General features: G+C 48.4%; 1 protein-coding gene across 9 annotated transcripts in view; it reads right to left on the bottom strand.

Annotated features, from left to right (window-relative positions):
- ARAP1 (ArfGAP with RhoGAP domain, ankyrin repeat and PH domain 1) overlaps positions 1–22477 on the bottom strand; it is a 768097-nt gene that overhangs the window by 487999 nt on the left and 257621 nt on the right. The window lies entirely within an intron of this gene.

The following is a 22477-nucleotide window of genomic DNA, read 5'->3' as shown; positions in this document are numbered from 1 at the left end:
TCCGCGGAGCTACACGAAGATGCACTTGCACTCCGCGAACTACGCATAGCTCCGCGAGCATGCGTAGTAGCTTGCTTGACCCGTTCGTGAGCCATTTTTCGTCTTCGGGAGCGCCGTGGAACTCTGGAACCTGCTCGACACCCATCCCCAGACGTCGCCTCCCTCACGGAAACATGGATGAACGCCTCCTCAGCGCCCGACATCGCCGTCGCCATCCCGGACGGATACAAGATCACCCGGAGAGACCGCGTCAACGACACAGGAGGAGGCATCGCCATCGTCCACAAGAACACCATCCGCATCACGACCAACTCAGACGACACCCTCGCAGCCGCTTAACATCTTCACTTCCAGATACACACCGACCCCAAGACCACACTCAGAGGCACCCTCATCTACAGACCCCCAGGACCTCGCACACAATTCAGCGAAGACATCGCAGACTTCATCAGCCCGCACGCCCTCGCCTCCGCTGACTACATCCTCCTAGGGGACCTCAACTTCCACCTGGAAAACAACAACGACAACACCACCACCACCCTGCTGGCCAACCTCGCCAACCTCGGACTCATGCAACTGGTGAACACCCCCACCCACTACGCCGGACACACGCTTGACCCAGTCTTCTCCTCCAGCAAGTACATCTCCTTCAGCCACTCCACCGGACTCCACTGGACAGACCACAGCTGCGTCCACTTCAGCTTCAGAAAGACCACGACTCACCACCACCCGCAATAGGTTCCCCGCAGGAACTGGAACAAGATCACCACCGACCAGCTCACCACTTCACTGAGCCAGAACCCTCCCGCCAGCTCAACGGACCCCAACCAAGCAGCCAACAACCTCACACAGTGGATCACCAATTGCGCTCGCCCAACCAGCCTCGACCACTCGCAATCCGGCTTCCGCGCCAACCACAGCACCGAGACCGCCCTCATCGCAGCCACTGACGACATCCGAGCCCTGCTCGACAACTGGGAAACAGCGGCCCTCATCCTCCTGGACCTCTCCGCAGCATTCGATACGGTCTGCCACCGCACCCCAGTGCAGCGCCTCAGCAACATCAGAATCCAAGAGAAGGCACTGGAGTGGATCATCTCGTTCCTCACCGGAAGAACCCAGAGAGTCCGCCTCCCCCCGTACAGATCCAAGGCCACCGAAGTCATATGCGGCGTACCACAAGGATCATCACTCAGCCCCACCCTCTTCATTGTCTACATGAGCCCCCTCGCAGCCATCGTACGCCAACACAACCTCAACATCATCGCCTACGCCGACGACACCCAGCTGATCCTCTCCCTCACCAACGACCCAGGAACCGCCAGAACCAACCTACACAAAGGGATGAAAGACGTAGTCGAGTGGATGAGGAATAGCCACCTGAAACTGAACTCAGACAAGACGGAAGTCCTCATCCTTGGATCATCACCCTCCGCCTGGGACGACTCCTGGTGGCCCCCTGCCCTGGGCAGCGCACCCAAACCAACGGACCACGCACGCAACCTGGGCTTCATCCTGGACTCCTCCCTCTCGATGACCAGACACGTCAACGCCGTCTCATCATCATGCTTCAACATCCTACGCATGCTCCGAAAGATCTTCCGATGGCTCGCCACCGAAACCAGGAAGACGGTCACACAGGCACTCGTCACCAGCCGACTGGACTACGGAAACACCCTCTATACCGGAACCACAGCCAAACTCCAGAAAAGACTCTAACACATCCAGAACGCCTCCGCACGACTCATCTTGGACATCCCCTGACACAGCCACATCTCCGGACACCTGAGAGACCTTCACTGGCTCCCCGTCAGCAAGAGAATCACGTTCCAACTCCTCACCCACGCACACAAGGCCCTCCACGACCTGGGCCCCAGGTACCTCAACAACCGCCTGACCTTCTACACTCCCACCCGCCAGCTACGATCGACCAGCCATGCCCTCGCCGCCGTGCCATGCATCCGAAGATCCACGATGGGAGGAAGATCCTTCTCCTACCTGGCAGCCAAGACTTGGAACTCCCTCCCCATCCACCTCCGCCTGACCCAAGACCACCTCTGCTTTAGGAAGCAACTCAAGACATGGCTGTTCGAGCAGTAGCGGACCCCCCTCCCCCAAGCGCCTTGAGACCCTCTGGGTGAGTAGCGCGCTATACAAATATCCTGATTGATTGATTGCCTGCATGCTCGGGCTGTGTAGCGCGCAAAGTTACCCATGAGGTTTGTCCCGCCCGCTCGCGTCCCCTTATTTCCGGTCACTACTAACGTGTTCGCGAGTTATTCTGTGCCAGATTGCAGTTTCTGCGTGTTCGGCAACTCGATCTTACCGACAAGCATCCTCGCGCACGCGAAAATGCTATTGAGCGCGCGAGAACTACGCTACGCAGCAGTTTGCGGAGTATTCGACAACTTCGCGTTCTCCGCGGAGCGCGGAGTTGCCGAAACTCCGCAAACTCCTCGAACTGAGCGTAGTTCTTCGCCCAGGGTTGGCATGAACCAATCTACCAGTACCACCCATGTATATAGTGTGCAAATGCTTCTTGTGGAGAAGAACGAAAGTGAAAGAGTGATGATGAAGGGAGAAAAAAGACAGCTCAAGGGACAGACCCAGAAGTATAGCACGAGAGAAAGAAACGCAGATAGAGAAAGGAGGGCGAGGAAGGAGGAGAGAGAAACACGACCAACAGAGGGAAGGGAAAGTTAGTAAGTAGGAAAGTGCATACAATGGGGAAAGTAAAGCTGAAAAGAGAATGCAGGAGAGAGGAGAAAGGGTAAGGAGACAGGCAGAGTGGAAGTATAAGAAAGGCAAGTGGAAGGAGAGGAGAGGAGAGGAGAGGAGAGGAGAGGAGAGGAGAGGAGAGGAGAGGAGAGGAGAGGAGAGGAAAAAGGAAAGGGAAAGGGAGGAAAAGGAAAGGGAAAAAGAAGGGGAAGAAAAGGGAAAAGCAAAGGAAAAAGGAAAGGAAAGTAAATGAAAAAATGACAGTAAGAAAGGAGAGTGCGGGGCTTAGAGTGGCCACAGTCGCAACCCGACCGCAGTGCGCTATATGCAGATGATATCTTTTTCTTTATGACCGACCCATGGATCTCGGACCCACGAATCCTGCAGGTTCTCAGAGTATTTGGTCAGACCACCGGGCTCTATACTCACCCCTCTAAATCTGTGCAGTTCCCGGTATGCAGAGACCAGGGACGATACACCTGGGCGGCCCAGTTAACCCACACGACCGAGGGCTTTAAATACTTGGGAATCTTCATGTCGCCCTGCCCAAAGATTTCATAAGCACAGAATATAAATCCACTTGTCGCCAGTCTTCGAGATGAGACAACAATATGGTCCTCTCTCCGGCTCTCGCTGTATGGGTGTTCCGCAATTTTTAAATTGGTCTCTCTACCTAGAGTACTATACCGGCTGAAGAACTTCCCATATCACATACCACGATCCTGGTTTGTACAAATAAACACTGTTCATAATAAATTCCTATGGAATGGTGGGGTGGTTCGGGTGGCACTGCAAACTTGCACCCAATCAACATATTGCGGTGGCATCGCAGCAGCAGATGTATATTACCATTACGCAGCCTCCCATTTATTCATCATAAATGAATGGTGGTATAGCTCAACAACAGACTCGGCATTCGCACTGGAGCATGCAGAGACGGAGGGTGTCCCTCTCCTTCGGGTATTATATAGTGCACAGAACGTAGACTTCCCACTTCATGCCAGCAGAACAGTGGTTCGGCTCTGGAGGTACATATTTGAACAAATGGATTGGCGTGGGCTCCAGACCCAAGCGACTTCCCTGTGGCACGGCACTCATCTGCACCAGGTGGCGACTGTAACCGGATTCCGCAAATGAGACCTAGTGGGCATATCCACACTCGGGGATTTTATGCAGGGCACTGCTTTAAAGTCCTTCCACCAGTTACAGGTAGAATTTCAGTTGCATAAGACACAATTTAATAAATACCTACAATTGTATCACGCTCTTACCCCCTCGATTCTCTCCCTGGACACCCTGCCGGAATTCCACCCCCGAAAGGCCGCCTCCTCATGGGACCTGGGTGCCCATTAAATTTGTCCGATTTACCAGACCTTAACGACACACATCAGAACAACATTACATAAGACTAGAAAGGCGTGGCAGGATGACATTCCAGACTTAACAGATGACGACTGGGCTGAAGCATCAGCTAGACCCCGGGGAGCAGCCGCGTGTTCTCGATACCGCCTCATCCAATATAAATACATACACCGTGTGTACTATACACGACTCCGTCTCTGGATGATGGGGGTGATCCAATCCCCCTAGTGCTTGCGTTGCGAAAGGGAAGAGGGAACATTTATACGTACAGTTCGGAGTTACATCACACTAAAGCCCTTCAGGCGCAAAGTCTCAACCTGCCTGGGCAGGGTATTATCCTGGGATCTCCTATATGACCAGAAATTAATTCTACTGCATAGCGCTGACGGGATAGGGGGTAACCGGTATAAACAGCGCCTGCTCTTCCTGGCCCTCGCTATTGGCAAGCGCGCCATTGCCCAGTTATGGAAGGGGCTTCTCCCCCGACATTGGGGAAATGGAAAAAAGACCTAGACAGTTGCATGGGAGCAGAGATTTCTGTGTTCCAAGCACGCGGCTGCCCCCAGAAACACAGGAAAATAAGGTCCTGATGGGCAACATATCGGGGTATAGACTTACCTCCCCTTCCCTCTCAGACCCCCTGATGGGAGATCCTGTCCACGCTCCCCCTATCACAACAGTACATTCATTATACTTCGTCATTGCCTATACATGTACTCAGCGGAACTTCCTAAGATGCACGGGTACTGGATCTGTCTGCGCCAAGTTTTTGTGGTTATATATACAAGTTTTGCAGTCAATAAGGTATAAATGCTTGGTACATCCGAATCGTTTTTGTTTTCAATATGTATATGCCGGTCTGTGGCCTAGACTGTACTACAAACTACAAACATTCAATAAAATGTGTGATAAAAAAATGTAAAAAAGAAAGGAGAGTGCCGAGACACACAAGAGAAGAGAACAAAGGTGAGAGAACAGGAGGAGGGAAAGCAGTCAGTGTGGGGGTGGGGGTGGGGGGGACCTAGACCGACAGCAATGCAAACACCTGATACTGTAAGCAAAGTGTCTCATTGAACTCGGAATTTAAGATGCCTACTTTATGATTTTATTTCTGCCAAGTGGCAGGAGCTATTATAAGAATGCAAGGGTGCAGCTCACCATCGCTAAGGGTGGCATTTTTCTTTGTTGTCTGAAGTTGCACTTTGTAAGAATGCTCCTTTACCCTGTAGGTAGGAAGTTTAGACCACTGCTCTTGCACTCAAGGAATGCATCAGTGGCAAGGGACATATCGAATGCAACAGTCTCCGAATGTGAGCAACGACCGATCCTGCCTTCCTCTTACTTTGTATTTCCAAATTTATTTCCTTAAGATTTTTTAGGTTGCGGGGGACACCAACCCAAGTTTAATTTCTCAGCAACACAATTGTGTTTGCCTCAGAGCCCTCGCTTTTCAAATCCAAGCAGGCCATGTTGGAAATATGAAGTAAGGTAGTGCCTCGAGATATGCACTAATGGATGTTGAAACTATCTTAAGGGCATTTCTAGTGCATTACATTACAGAAAAGTGAAGCTTTTGTAGTTTATACATCACAATACAACAACATTTGTAAAGAGCATCAGCTACCTCAAGCAGAGGTGTCCCGGTGCTAGCGAGGTTCAGCAAGACATGGGAGGTGGGGTTATAGACAGAGCAAAAATTGGCTCAAACTAGCCATGGCTACAGAGCCATGTCTTTAAAGCTTTCCTGAACTCCCCTACAGACGATATAAGCCGGAGTCTGCCAGGAAGGGAGTTCCATAATCTAGTTGATACTACAGCGAAGGCCCTGTCTCCAATGCGGGATTTCGCAAATTGTGCAACGCACAACAAATTCTGTGAGTTAGAACATAAAGAACGTGTTTCCTGATAGGGGCGGATGCATTTTTTTATGTAGTTGTGGCAGCTACCTCTCTGGGCCTTGAACGCAATTGTCAAGGCTTTGAATTCTATCGGATTCACAACCGGCAGCCAATGGAGCCTGTTTGACATGCGGAGAGATATGTTGTCTAAACAGCACTCTTCTAATTAATCTCGCAGCCGCATTCTGCACCATCTGCAGTCTCTTTATCAGATATGCCGGAAGACCAAGATAAAGACTGTTGGCATAGTCAAGCCTTGATGTCACCGTGGCATGAACAACTCATTTTCGAAAACTCTCAGGGAGTGGATATAGAAATTTCCTCAGACCCTTCAAAATTCCGAAGCAGGTGGATGTAATGGACCATATTTGGGGTACAAAAGTCATATCAGAGTCTCATTTTGCCCAGATTTTTTGCCGTAGAAGTCGGACAGCGTGAGGAGCCCATTTCCTCTGCCGCCACAGCCCAGGCGACAGTGGGGAATTCTTGCCAAAAACAAGACCTCAGTTTTCTCAGCGTTCAATTTTAACTTATTATTATTCATCCAACTAGAGACGTCACACAGGCAGCTCCTAAACTTCTCATAAGAGTTTTCCGGATGGTCCTTAAAAGAGAACACCGGCTGTGTGTCATCTGCATAGGAGTTTTTATTCTCCATTTCGAAATAAGCGCACATAATGGAGCCAGATAAATATTAAAAAGTAGAGGGCTCGGTGCCGAACCATGCGGTACCCCACACCAGAGGGCGTAGCTTCCGATTTAAAAGGATGTAATATGACTCTTTGTGTGCGATCGCTGAGATAGGACTTTATCCAAGCGAGTGCCGTCCCCTTCAGTTCCGCTCGCTTCAGTCTAGCCAGTTTTGTGCAATATATCATTGCTGGTACTGAAATTACTAGGTTGATGTTGGACCAATTTTTCCAACGTCTTCGCCGGTGCCGAGAGAAGGGAAATAGGGCAATAATTTTTCAAACCCACCGGGTCAGCATTAGGCTTTTTTAGAAGGGGTAGTAGCATATCATGTTTCCATGACTCTGGAAAGATGCCAGTGGATAGTGAATTGTTCCATATGTAATTAAGAGACGGATTGAGAGTATAGGCAAAACAAACAAGGACATCAACATATCGCGTGACGCAGCACACGCCGCATATAATGTTTGAAACAATGAGACCAAACACAGTTTTTTAAAGCACAATTTTCACATACATTTGTTAAAACATAATAGAATGTGAAAGGGCACTAGTAATATATTCCAGTATTTACATGGGGTGCCAAGCAAGTCTGACCTTTCTGTGCAGTTTTGAAGGTTAGCTCACCCAAGAGATTTTTGAGAAAATGGCATCACAACTTTTTAGTGCAGCTCACCTAAAAATATGCACAAAGCCATAGATTTTACAAGATGTTTAGTACATGCAATTCAGTATGAGTTTGAGTTTGAGTTGGGATTTGTAAAGCGCGTAGTTACCCTAGGGCGTCCCAGCGCTGACATGACCTGAAGTTCCAGAGGGGCAGTAGAAGAAGTGACAGGTTATGGGAAGAGCCAAGTTTTTAATTGCCTACGAAAGGCCAGAAGATTGTGTTCTCTCCGCATGGCAAGTGGGAGGGCGTTCCACAGTTTTGGGGCGTTGTAGGAGAACAAGCGCCCCCCGGATCGGGACTTTTTTATTCTAGGAACGCTGGCAATGGAGAGGGAGTCTGATCTGAGTTGTTTGTTAGAGTGATGGGGTTTAACGAAGGGTCTCAGAATCGGGGGGCCTCTGCCTTGCATTATTTTGTGTGAAATGCATAAGGTCTTAAAGGTGATCCTTTCTTTGACTGGGAGCCAGTGTAGGCTTTTGAGTGCTGGTTTAGCCGAGCATTTCGATTTGGTTCCGGTTAGAAGTCTGGCAGCAGCGTTCTGAGCGCATTGCAGTCTATAAATAACTGATGCCGGTGCCCCCAGGTACAGGACGTTGCCATAGTCCAGTATGGAATTCACCAATCCCTGCAGCAGCAGTTTCCTTGATTGGAAGGGGATCAGATGGAGGATTTTTCGCGCCATTCGAATGAGGCCAAAGCAGGTGCCCGAGGTTTTTCTGGCCTGAGTTTTAAAGTTGAGGTCTTGATCCAACCAGATGTCAAAGCTTTTGACTTCGGGTTTGGGGGTAGGAGGCGTTCCCATGCATGGCGGCCAAGAAAGGGATGGAGGGAGTTTGTGTGGGTTTCCCAGGAGAAGTATCTCGAATTTTTCTCCGTTTAGTTTTAATCGAGATTCACACATCCAGTGAAAAACACTCTCGAGACACCTTGCCAGATTGTCTAGGCTTTTGCTCAGCTGGTTAATAGAGACCACCAGCTGGGTGTCATCGGCATACATGTCTGTTTTTATGCCAAATGGGGCAATAATGTCTTCTAAAGGGGACATGTAGACGTTAAAAAGTGTGGGGCTCAGGGAGGAGCCCTGGGGGACCCCACACTGAAGTGGCAGGGCTTTGGACACGGCTGTGCCATCCGACACTTGTAAGGTTCTTTCTTCCAGAAAGGATTTGATCCAGGACAGGGCGGAGTCAGAGACTCCTATCAAACTTAGCCGGTGGATGAGGATGGCATGATCCACCGTGTCGAAGGCGGCACTCAGGTCGAGGAGGATCACTGCCACTGATCCTCCTGCGTCTATGATGGTTCTTGCCTCTTCGACCATGGCTAGCAGAGCGGTGTCAGTTCCCTGTCCAGGTCTAAACCCTGTCTGAGATTGGTGCAGGAGTTTATTGGTTTCAAGGAAATTGGAGAGTTGGTGGTTGACGATTCGTTCGGCCACTTTGCTGATAGCAGGAAGAAGAGAGATGGGTCTGAAGTTGGTTGGGTCCGTGGGATCAAGGTGGGGTTTCTTTAGAAGAGCCCTGACAGTGGCTTTCTTCCAGTTGGCTGGAACAGAGCCCAGTATGAAAGAGGCGTTAATGAGGTGGGTAAGAGGAGGGGCAACAGTGGAGGCGACCAGTTTTAATTTGCTCATGGGAGCTGGGTCTGATGGAGCACCATTTTTTACGGTTTGTAGAGTGGACAGAAATAGCTCTGTGGTGATCTGGGGAAAAGTTCGGAGGCGTGGAGCCTCGGGGCAGGGGGGGGGGATGGCTGGGATTTGAAAGGAATTGGGGGCTGGAAGTGAAGTAAGAATTTTATCAATTTTTGATGAAAAGAACTCAGCAAGCTGGTTGCATCTGATGCCCGATGGGTCGGGTGTGGGTAAGGGGTCTGGAATTTTGGTGAGTAAGCGTACGATGCGATAAGTTTCTTTCGCCGAGTTGGCTGCCGCTGATATTTATTCCTCGAAGAAGGTTGCCTGTGTGTTTTTTATACAGTTATATAGTGCTTGATGGCGGCCCTATACTCGTTTTTGCTTTCCGTCGTCCAGTTCTTTCTCCAAAGGCGCCCGAGTGTTTTGCATTTCTTCCTGTGATTACGTAATTCTTGGGTGAACCACGGGGATTTGGCTGTTCTCTTTTTACTGGGGAGGGGTTTGACTGGCAGGGTAACGTCGAGGGAATGGTTAATCCACTCGTGTAGTTGGACGTCTGCTCTGGAGGGGTCTGGGTCCAGTACTGGTATGGTGGAAGTAAGTACTTGTGCCCAAGATTTTGTGTCCAGATTTTTCCACGGGCGGGAGGGTGCTTGGGGGGTGGGGGGTCTCTCAGGTGCCTCAGCCGAGAATTTTAGCTTAAAGGGGACTAAGAAGTGGTCTGACCATGGGACAGGGAGGGGGGAATTTACGACTAATTTCGTGAGGTTGGTAAATATGGGGTCCAGCAAGTGGCCCTTGTTGTGGGTGGGCTGGTTACTTTGTAGGTGGAGATTCAGGGAGGCAAGATCTGCTTTAAGATCAGCAGCTGTTTTGTTAGAGAGGTCATCGAAGTGGTGATTCAAGTCTCCCAAGACCGTGAAGTTCGGGGATAAACAGGCGAGGGAGGAGATGGTGTCCATTAAGGAATCGCAGAATCGTCATTGCAGTCCTGGTGGGCGATAAACTAGTATCCCTGAGATGGTAGTAGATGGGGGCCGATGGATAGAGAAATGTACGTTTTCACAGTCCAGGATGGGGCTTTCTTTAAACTGGCAGGATAGGTAGTCTCGGTATATAATCGCTATCCCGCTTCCAATACCGGACGGTCTGTTCTGGTGCTTTATAAGATAGCCAGGTGGGAGTGATTGGATGATATCTGTCTCCGAGTCAGAGGTAGTTCAAGTTCAAGGTCAAGTTCAGTAATTTGTATAGCGCACTACTCACCCAGAGGGTCTCAAGGCGCTTGAGTGAGGGTGGGTGCATTATTTATCGAATAGCCAGGTTTTTAGCTGTTTTCTGCGCCTTCATCGGCCTGGTCGCCCCACGCTCCTTGCCTCTCCTGCTCCTGTGCCTCACCTGCTGCCTGTGCCTGCTTGATCGCCGACGCCGTCTGCTCCGTCTTCCAGCGCCCCAGCCGCCGCATGGCCGCCCGCCAAGCCCGCACTCGTTTTTCCCGCCGCTGCCTGCCTGCGGCCCCTCCCCCCCGCCAGCCGATAGGCTCCCACGCTCCCACCTCCCAGCGGACCCTCCCTCCCGGCTCCCTTCTTATGACGCCCCCAGAGCGACCGCGCAGCGGACGCGCGCAGCGAGAGCGCCGTCTGAGCGCCAAAGGTAAGCCCGTCTGCGCCCATCCACGCCTGGACCGCGCCCAGTGCCAGAACCCCTGGCTCCCGCAGACACCAGCCCACCCGCCGGACCTACGATGCCACCGAACTCTACGCACTCAACGCCGGTAGAATCCCGGGCTGCTATCGAGCCACCCCGAGACGCACCCACGGACCCCCCTTCTGCTGCCACTCCTGCAAGTTCACCTGCATTCGGACCTGCACCACACCAGCACCGACCAAGCCGAACTCCAGCAGCAACCACCTCAAGTGCATCCTGCTCAACACCCGCTCCGTCCACAGACACGCCGTCGAGCTCTGGAACCTGCTCGACACCACAGCCCCAGACGTCTCCTTCCTCACGGAAACCTGGATGAACGCCTCCTCAGCGCCCCACATCGCAATCGCCATCCCGGACGGCTACAAGATCATCCGGAGGGACCGCGTCAACCAGACAGGAGGAGGCATCGCCATCATCCACAGGAACTCCATCCGCATCACGACCAACACCGACGACACCCTCGCACCCGCCGAACACCTGCACTTCCAGATCCGCATCAACCCCAAGACCACCCTCAGAGGCACCCTCATCTACAGACCCCCGGGACCACGCACACAATTCAGCGAAGACATCGCCGACTTCATCAGCCCGCACGCCCTCCCCTCCGCTGACTACATCCTCTTCGGGGACCTCAACTTCCACCTGGAGAACAACAACGACCGCAACACCACCACCTTGCTGGACAACCTCCCAACCTCGGTCTCAAGCAACTGGTGACCACCCCCACCCACCACGCCGGACACACACTCGACCCCGTCTTCTCATCCAGCAAGGACATCGCCTTCAGCCACGCCACCGGACTCCACTGGACGGACCACAGCTGCGTCCACTTCAGCTTCAGAAGGACCACGATCCACCACCACCAGCAACAGGTTGCACGCAGAAGCTGGAACAAGATCACAGCCGACCAGCTCGCGACTTCCCTGAACATGAACCCTCCCACCAGCGCAACAAACCCAAGCCAGGCGGCCACCAACCTCGCGAAGTGGATCAGCAACTGCGCAGACAACCTCGCCCCTCTGAAGACCCCGCCTAGCAGACCCGGCAGCAAGAAAGCCCCATGGTTCACCGACGAACTCAAGAGCTCCAAGAAGAACTGCCGAGCCCTCGAGAAAGCCTGGCGCAGAGACCCAACACCGAACAACATGACTGCCCTCAAGCTCGCCACCCGAAAACACCACCAACTGATCCACGCCACCAAGAAAACTGCTTCAAGGAACGACTGGACAACAACGCCCACAACAGCAAGGAACTCTTCAACATCGTTAAAGAGCTCTCCAACCCCAACACCGGAAACAACAACATCACCCCTTTGCAAGACCTCTGCAACTCTCTCACCTCCTACTTCCACAACAAGATCGCGGACATACACAACAGCTTCAGCTCTCAACCGACGCACGCCACGACTGAACCACCATCCCTCACCACCACCCTCCGCGCCTGGACCCCGATCAGCACCGAAGACACCATCCGCACGATGAACTCCATCCACTCCGGATCTCCGACCGACCCCTGCCCCCACCACGTCTTCAACAAGGCCGACGCTGTCATTGCACCCCACCTGCGGGACATCATCAACACCTCCTTCGACACCGCCATCTTCCCGGAGAGCTGGAAGCACGCCAAACTCAGGGCTCTACTAAAGAAGCCATCAGCCGACCCCACCGACCTCAAGAACTACCGCCCCATCTCGCTGCTCCAGTTTCCTGCAAAAGTCATCGAGAAGACCGTCAACAAGCAGCTGGCCGCCTTCCTCGAGACGAACGGATCCCTCGACCTCTCGCAGTCTGGCTTCCGGGCGAACCACAGCACCGAGACCGCCCTGATCGCAGCTACCGATGACATCCGAGCCCTGCTCGACAACGGAGAAACAGCGGCCCTCATCCTCCTAGACCTCTCCGCGGCCTTCGACACTGTCTGCCACCGTACCCTAGTGCAGCGCCTCAGCAACGTCGGAATCCAGGAGAAGGCACTGGAATGGATCACCTAGTTCCTTGCCGGAAGGACACAGAGAGTCCAGATCAGAAGCCACCGAACTCATCTGCATTGTTCCTCAAGGCTCCTCGCTCGGCCCAACCCTCTTCAACGTCTACATGAGCCCCCTCGCAGCCATCGCAACCTCAACATCATCTCCTACACCGACGACACCCAGCTGATCCTCTCCCTCACCAACGACCCCGCCACCGCCAGAGCCAACCTACACGAAGGGATGACAGGCGTAGCCAAGTGGATGATGAGCAGCCGCCTGAAACTGAACTCGGACAAGACGGAAGTCCTCATCCTGGGATCTTCACCCGCTGCCTGGGACGACTCCTGGTGGCCCCCCGCCCTGGGCAGCGCACCCAAACCAACAGCAACCTGGGCTTCATCCTGGACTCCTCTCTCTCCATGACCAGACAAGTCAACGCCGTCTCCTCGTCATGCTTCAACTTCCAGCGCATGCTACGTAAGATCTTCCGGTGGATCCCCACCGAGACCAGGAAGACGGTCACCCAGGCCCTCGTCACCAGCCGTCTGGACTACGGCAACTCCCTCTACGCCGGAACCACCGCCAAACTCCAGAAGAGACTCCAGCAGATCCAGAACGCCTCAGCACGACTCATCCTGGACATCCCCCGTCGCAGCCACATCTCCGGGCACCTGAGAGAGCTGCACTGGCTCCCGGTCAACAAGAGAATCACCTTCCGTCTCCTCACCCACGCACACAAGGCCCTACACAACCAAGGCCCAGGATACCTCAACAGCCGCCTCAACTTCTACGCTCCCACACGCCAACTTCGATCGACCGGCCACGCCCTCGCCGCCGTCCCCCGGATCCGAAGAGCCACCATAGGAGGAAGGTCCTTCTCCTACCTGGCCGCCAAGACTTGGAACTCCCTCCCGACCCACCTCCGCCTGACCCAGGACCACCTCGCCTTCAGGAAGCAGCTCAAGACCTGGCTGTTCGAGCAGTAGCGGACCCCCCCCTCCCCTAGCGCCTTGAGACCCTCCGGGTGAGTAGTGCACTATATAAATGCTGTGATTGATTGATTGATTGATTGATTGATTGTAAGCCAGGTTTCTGTGAGAAAAAGGGCCTCGATTTCCGAATCCTGCAGGAGCATGTTGATTTCTGCCTGGTGCTTCGGGAGGGATCTGCAATTAAGCAGGGCCATCCCGAGACAGCGTGGTTTAGGGGGGAAGTGTGGGATCAACCTGTATGTACAGTTTGGACAGCGGGAATGTCCTTCCTCTAAGGAAATGGTACAGCGACAGGGGGCGGATGAAAGATCCCTTAGCCTGTGCAGGGTTTCCTGGGTATATATTAGTGGTAATGGAGTGGGTGAAGCAGGGGTCATGGGCTCTGGGCTCGGTCTGGCGCGGACGGGCGCAGACGGGCTTGCCTTAGGCGCGTCTTCGTTGCGCAGACGGCGCTCCCGCTGCGCTCGTCCGCTGCGCTTCCGGCCGAGGCACATGATATATGCGGTTGTCGAGGGGGTAGGTCAGATGGGCGTGGCCTAAAAAGGGGCGTGGCCTGAGTCCTCGCGGTGCTGGCGTCGGGAGGAGTAATCAGGTGAAGGCTACGCGGCAGAGCTAATATCCGCTACCCGTGCCGATTGTGCTGGTCCAGTGCCCTGTGGCGTGGTGAGTTTTTTTAAAAGATACACACAAAGATCAAGTGACAATAGTAATTTTTAAAAGGCTATGCTTAGCGCAGTTCGCTCTCCCGGCTTCCGCCTCAGGAGTTTGGTCAGTTCTGGTATATGGCGCTTGTAGTCAGCGTCTTATACTCGTCGCAGGAGTTTGGTCAGTTCTACTACCACTGTCCATGGAGTAGATCTACAGTTTTTACATTTTGTGCAGTTTTGTTTTTCCATACTGTCCCTTCCAAGGCCCTGATTTCAAGTTAGGTTAAATTCCATTTGGAGATTCCCAGAAGCTAGAATTATTGCTACCAGCCAGAATCTCTGCATGGAATTCCACCTATTAAGAGTTAAACCCCTTCAAAACATGGAATAACTGTTTGAATATAGAATGACGCTGCAATATTCCGCTCTGTTCTCCCTATTCCAAGGAATTTAATGCACACATTTACCACCTGTGGATGCCCATACTAAGCCAGGAATTGCCATCATTATCCCAGGCTCTATGCTATACAAGACACATCATCTCATGGATGCCCACTATATGCCAGGAAAATCCTATATTATGTCAGGGTTGGCATAAAAACATAAATATTACAAGAATTAACACCCAAATGCCAGGATCAGTGTTGGTGGGTAGGGGGCTCCACCGTGCAGCAGTTGCCCACAATGTGTCAAGTATTACCGCATTACACAGTACCAAGGGTGGCCCAATGATGCTATAGATGCCCACAATATGTCAAGAATTGCCACCTTTACACCCGGGCCAACAGTACGAAGGTTGGACATTATACATATCATTAATACCAGCAATAAGCTAACAACTACTACAATTCTGTGAGAGCCAACAGTGTGCCAAAGCTGGGCAGTGTGTTCTATCGCAGAACAGAATAGATGCCTGCAATAGGTCAATAATTCACTTTTTATCTTGACTTTGAGCCATAGTGCCAATGCACCGATGTGAATGTTGGTGTATGAGAGCCTCTCCCCTGTAACCTTACCCCAAAAACACATTTAAAAATGGAAGGCACCAAAATACTTGTGTCCAGAAATCCACCAAAGGTGAGAAGGGGGATCCAGAAGAAACAACCCCTGACTCGCCTATGCGAGGTAGATTGCACAGATAAAGACAATTTGGAACTATTTGTACAGGAATACAACATACAATATATTAGGCTAGTAGAATAACATATATGATAACCTGGGAGATAGACGCAGACTGAAATTATATAGAAATGTGTAATCCCGATGTTAATACAGCCTAATTTTACCAAACAATTGTACATATTCTAGGATATATCCCTTTTAGATGTATACCTAACCTACCTCATATTAATGTGATACGTTTACTATATAGCTCTATACTTACCTACCTCATTCACTATATGGTAATGTTATGCGAGTTGTATCTCAAACCTACCTCATGTATATGTAACTGTGAAGCGCTCTGATACCCAAGGGTCACGTTCGCGCTATATAAAACTCTATAAATAAATAAATAAAATAAATAAGCCACCATTTGATTTTATACAAAATTAGGCAGCAAGAAGCCTCAAGGGGACATCTAACCTTCAAGAGACCTGATGGGCAAGTGTGGTACAGTTGAAACAGTGACCTTTGGTTGTTCTTTAAAAGTAAAGCAACAACTATGGAATGCTTCACAGAAGAATGTAAAGAAACTGGTAACTAACATGAAAAACAGGAATTTAGTTTCTACCATATGCTTATCCAAGGGCAGTGAGTGACAGACAGAAAAGCCTATTATCCTTCCTACTCAGTCAGCTGCATTACTGAGACAAGTGCAATGGGCATGAGGCCAGCATTACTCTATGGATGTCACTCAATGGAGATGCACCTCTATCCTGATACCATTGTGTGTACGCCTAGGGAAAATGGCTTTCTTGGGCCCAAAATGAGCAGATATACTGTCCTCTCTTACGCACAATCTTCCAAGCCCTCGGCTGCTTCCTTGTCATACTCCCACAGCGTAGGGTCTGCGATGAAGCTGCAATATTTTACTTTGATACCAAGAGTCCTTGTAACTGTATGTCCAAATACCCCAACTCTGGAAATGTACAAAATGGTATACAACGGTTACCATGCATATTTTACAACACGGTACCGTTACCACGCTACTTTTAGCATGCAGCTCGTTACAACGAAATGCGCTGGGGGGCGCTCCAGGATAGTAAATACTTTAATTTACTATCCAACTCCTTTCCCTAGAGTCCACGGGGACTGGAGTTGGAATAGTAAATTAAATAATTTACTATCCAGCGCCCCTCCACGCAAGTCGTTGTAACGACTTGCGTGGTAAAAGTAGCGTGGTAACGGTACGCGTAGTAAAAGTACGCGTGGTACAGTCATACATCCGTACAAAATGCACGACTTCGAAGCCATACAGAAAAGGTGGCGGAGTAACACCTGTGTAGAAACTGGTTTGGGAAATGGGGGGGGGGGGGGGGGGGGCAGAAAAGATGCCACAATCACCTATTGAGCACACTTGCGTGCTTGCATACCTAGAGTGTAGGAATTTTCTAGTCTTTATGAGTCATGGCAACTGAAATGGTCAACTGGCTTTATTTTTTAGAGTGTTTCACTTTTAACCCCTTCCATGCTTATCGCGTCCGCATGGAAGGGGTTAAGCCAAAGGGAAATTTGCCTGATTGGCACCTTCATTACTGTCTGTTTGATTGTTAAATGTTAAAACGTTTACCTACTGGACCCCTGGAAGCTCTATTAGCCAATAAGGACACGAAGACCCTTCAGAATCCAGGCGCCAATCAACTCTACTGAATGTCCCATTACAAAAGGCCATACCTCCGCAGAGTGGTAACAGAGCAAGTTGCTCTAAGAACTTCTTGAAGCTCAAGTACCTGAATACCTGCTCATCACCAGTAAACCAAGAGCAATGTGCTTCCAGCAATGAACTTTGACAGCTTCACCCCTTGAAGTTGTCGACAGCTCGAGATTCCTAGGATAGCCCATCAACCCCACCCGCAACTTCAGGGGGGACAAAAATCTCAACAAGCCACAAGCCATTCCACTTCAATACATCAGGCTCGCAAAGTGAATTCTTTTCTCCCTGAAACATACTTCAGAACTGCCATCCAAGCCCTGCCTCTTTCTTATCTCAAAAGAAGGCAGTTTGACGGAATCACACCAACCCTCAAAGAACCTCAGTGGGCCAAAGCACCTCAAATACTCCCTCCATAAGTGCACATCAATAACAAAGTGTGCTGTGTCACCCACAAAGCTGTCAAATTGAGCATCCCACCATGTGCGACAAGCAAGATTAAGGTCTTCGGTGGACAACAATAGCATCTGAAGCAGCATGTTGTCAGACATGAGTCTCAAAAGTGCAGGAAACTACACTAGAAGGATCTGCAACTTCGTCCACTGCATGATCGGGCAAAGCCCTCACTATGACACTTCAGAAAGGAAGTGTAGATCCTCTTCGTCAATCAACACCTCATCCAGATGTACACCGCTAGTTGATGGCCACTAGCCACATAATTCCCTATTTCTGTCTTAATTCTTGCAGCAATCTCCTCCTACCTGTCTCTTTACTCATACCAATAGCCCCACTTTTTGCACAGTGCTCATTTTCTTGGTAGCAGGTGTAGGCGCTATAAAGTTGCCTACATATACAGACATAGATTGTTACCTGGCTGGTAAATCAAAGATACACTGAAAGGACTGTACTTAACACAAACCTTTTCTGAATGCGTCCATTAGAGAACCACTCTCACTTGACGCAAGGTGGGCTGAAACGCCAAGGATGTTATTGCTGTGACACTGCCTCCTTCTGCTAAAGAGTGTCTCACACATAACATAACTATAAACTGACACCTAATGCTACTACCGTCTGTGGTCGTTAACTTTGGAAGGGTAATGTTGAGACCAGTAGTGATGCTAGCACTGTGAGACATCTGTGAAGATGGGATGCCTCTAACAGCATCATTCCCCCTCCTCCTGTGATGCTGTGGAGGCTGCAGCCTCAGCAGGTAGCATTCCTCATGATGTGTGCCTCGAGGTACCAGTGGAACATGGATTCATCGCCACGGCCAACTCCCTGACCTATGTTACATTCACGGTAGGTAACAGATTCAGCCTCTACTTTGTCACCTGGCAGGCAGGTCTAAATACTTTCACACCCAAGATTAGCATTACTTCGGGTTAGTGGTGCCGCGCCTGGCCTTCCAGCACCATAACTATTAGCAGGATTATCATCCAGGGGTCTACAAGAGCCGCCTTCTCCTGTGGCCCTGGCATTTCTCCCCGAAGGCTCAGTAGCGCCACTGGTGGAGCCAGAAATGGCACGCGAAGCACCCTTGCACCTGCCTCCTCACCCACATTGCCTCCACACTCAAACCTGCCTCCTTCCTTATCCTTGGCAAGAAGTTGCTCTGGCAGGACCACTGAGACATCACCCTCCACCAGCGAAGCTTCAACCATAACAATGTCCCTCTCAGACTGACTGCTGCCACAACCGATGCTGAGTGACACCTGTCTCTGCTCCTACCAGAGCTGCCACATCCCATCCTAAAATCAAATCAAATAGACCCATACAATACAGGTTTTCCCAAAAAAGGATGAACCGAAAGCGGAAGAAGCAGTAACAAACTAAGACAAAGAAAATTAATGAGGTGACCATAATGAGAGCCATTTTTAAATCACTAAATCAGATGTACATAAAACTGCTGAACTGCTGATGAGCTGACCTTTTCGCTTACAGCCAGCAGACCAGACACTGAATTGCCAGGGACCATTTGGGAGCCTCAATTCCCTTCAAATTGCACTCAACCTGGGACAAATCATTAAAAAAAATTAGATACCTCTGATTGATGGCTGAACTATTTGTTTGTAAGATTTGTTTTGGGTTAAAAGTTCAAAATAAGCAAAGTAGTAAAAGTATTCAATAAGAAAACAAAAAGCATTGGAATAGAGCTTTAAAACGATTCCATCATAAGTCAAAACAGCTAATTTTTTATGTCAAGCATACCAAAGATATTTTGCAAAGCCAAACTGCAAGTATTTATTCATGCTATCTTTATAATTTGAAACTACATTTAGATTATTAGCATCTACCATCTGAAGGTGATGGCACAACATACTAAGCTGTAAATATTATTATACCCGAATATCGTGTCAATAATACTGTTAAAACAAAAATATAATGTCAGAAAATATCGTTGAGAAGGATATCTTTTTTTGGTAAGTAATAGTGTTTTAAGAAATGTTGTTTTATTTAATATCGTTTACTTAAATATGGTTGTCAAAAATATCGTTGTTAGATTAATTTAATATATGTTATCTAAAATCTTAATTTTAAATCGTTAGTATAGCTAGTTTAATTGTTATAATTGTTTTAAGTAATGTTTGACGTTTAAAAATGTTTACTTAACAAAAATGTACATTTGTAATTTATAATGCAGCTGCTGAATGTTGGATTTGTAACCGAATAGGTTGGAAGTAAATTAAATTTAAATTAACTTAGTTTAATTTTGTACTATAAAATAATTATTTTATTGATTATGTAAATTGTTTTATTGACCAATAACTATTTTATGCATTGAAATTTGATTTTGGACACAAATATTTAATTTTCATACTTTATGGAAATTATTTTATTATTAGTAGCAGGTTATTGAGATTGGAGGGGAATATGGTGGAAAGTTCATTAAAATTAAAAACGTTGTATATTAATCAATTACTTAATACTTATGTATTTGTTTTGTTGGTTGTACTTAAAGTTTTTTTTTAAGTTATGGTTGGTATATTTGCATGTTGGCATTTGTGTTAATAATTGATATTTTAGTAGTGGCTTGTTTGTTTTATAAGGGAATAGGGTGGAAAGTTACTAAATTAAAACATTATTTATTGATTTCATTTAATCGATTAATTGATCATTATTTATGTATTTTCTATAATGTTGGCATATGGACAATAATTAGTATTAATTGAGTCTTAAATGGTTTTAATACATATTTAAAAAGTATATTTTATTTTTACTGTATTCAATAGTTAGTTTTGTGTTATTTATTATTATTTTTTTTTAATAATTGTCTTCTTTAATATGTAAATTCATATATTTAGGTGCTTACTGTTTTTTTAGGCAGGAGAGTAAGTTATGGTTTAGTTGTTTTATTTTAATAAAGTTGTAATTTTATTATTTGGATCTTATTTTTTTTTCAATTACATATATATTATGTTTTTCCATACTTAAAATATGAAGTCATTTTTATAGATATTTGGTATTTACATACTTAGTGGAAAATTATTAGGATGAAGAATGTTATCTGTAGTGCCTTCAAAGGCCTTCACTTTCCCTGCTGCTCTTGTGGAAAGCACTTGTGGGGATTGGGAATAGTAAATCTAACCTGACCACAGACCAGGACTTTCCCTACTATTGCTTAGACTAGAGGGAAAACAGTAAATGTAACCACTCTGGAGTCCAACACGTTCCCTTCTTTTATGTAGATTAGAGTGGAAATAGTACATGTAATCCCTTCGGAGTGCAAACATTTACCTTTTTGATATTTGTGTATTTCAAAACTTGTGTGCTCGATATTTTGCCATATAACCCCATATGAACATATAATGGTCTCTTTCATATGCACAATGCCCTATTTGTAAACAAAAGCATTCATCTGCAAAGTCCCTAAGCAGAACTTAATGTAAAATGTGGGTTAGTTCTGTCCAAATACTTCTCCCTCTCTGGGCACTTCTTATGTGTTAAATACCCTAACCCTAAGATTAGCTGACACAGCAAACCGAGCGCCTTCACTTCCTCTTGCTAGAAAAAAGCTACTTGAAGGAATTCTTATCTTGCCTACCTATCCTCTCCGGCTCTGTCCGCAGACCAGGTTGTTCCATAATCACTATAAGAACATTGGAATGTTGGGAGCTCCATTGAAGACAATAGAGTACTCCCTGCTTCTAAAGTCCCGCAGAGCAACATTCCAATGTTTTACAAAGGCCTCTCGGAGCTCGAGGGGATTTAACTTCCCTCGAGCTTCGAGAGGCCTTTGTTTTATTTGTTTGAACATTCTGCCACTAGAGGGCAGAATGTTTTAATAGCCTTAAAGCCCTTTGTAGCAGGGCTATACCGGCTATTAAAGTACTGCTCCCTTGTTAAAGACCCGAGCCGAACGCTGGAACGGGCCTTTAATAGCCTTATAGCCCGCTACAGCGGGCTATAAGGCTATAATAAAGCTAACCCAGGGTGCCTAAAGGGTAGACCCAGTCAAGTTTGCAATTACTTTGCTTTTAAGGGAGAAAAGCACTAAGGCCACTGTAGAAACAGGGGACCTCACTACACAACGGCACTCAAGTCTTGCAAGCCATGTTTTCTGCACCTAAGGCCAGCTGCGCTGGTTGACCACGAGGTCACTTTGACACTGCACCGGACAGTATAGAGTTTCAACACATGGCCAATCATCATGTTTATTACTGTAACACTTACCAAGTCTTACAATAATTTGTATAGCAATTGGCCATAGGATGTGCCCTGCACTGTCAGTCAAGCTATCTCTGTAAGCGCAGGGTTGTGATTTCGGTGTAGAGCGAGACCAGAAGTCCCATTAAGCAACCCCTATCCCCCAAACCACCGACCAGCAGGACCAGGCCCACAACCCAACAGTGGAGGATGAGCAGGGACCATCAGTCCATGAACTACCCCAGACGTAAAGAAAGAAATGTGAAATGAAGATAAAATCACTAAGAGGCCACTCTTACCAAGGGCCTATGTCTTTCCATGCACTCTAGGATCCCACTGATTTTTCTAAGGCGTTCCTCACCCTTCGACAGCGGCTGGGGGGGGGGTGTAACATGTAGGCTTGAATCAAGAGTTCTTTCTAGCCCATGTGGTTGAAGCACATCACTCTCAAGAGAAAAGTTCAGTATTGTTGAGAAATTCAATACAATCAAACCCTACTGGCACTTTTATAGCAATTTACGTATTTATAGTGATATGCGTAACAAATGCGAAATCTATACTACTGATATGAATATTACTTTGTGTTATCAGACATTTCTTTCAAATGGAAGCAGTATTTATTAAATTAACTTTATTCATGCTCTACAATGTCACCATTAGAACTAAATAAAACTCCCTTTCATAGAGGTTTGCTATCTTGAAACTCCTCAAACAAATCAGTTGATATTTCAA

The sequence above is a fragment of the Lissotriton vulgaris genome, chromosome 8 (assembly GCF_964263255.1).
Source record: "Lissotriton vulgaris chromosome 8, aLisVul1.2, whole genome shotgun sequence".
NCBI classification, from domain to species: Eukaryota; Metazoa; Chordata; class Amphibia; order Caudata; family Salamandridae; genus Lissotriton; species Lissotriton vulgaris.
Note: the sequence above shows the minus strand (reverse complement) of the source record. Positions and strands in the feature narration are given on the sequence as shown.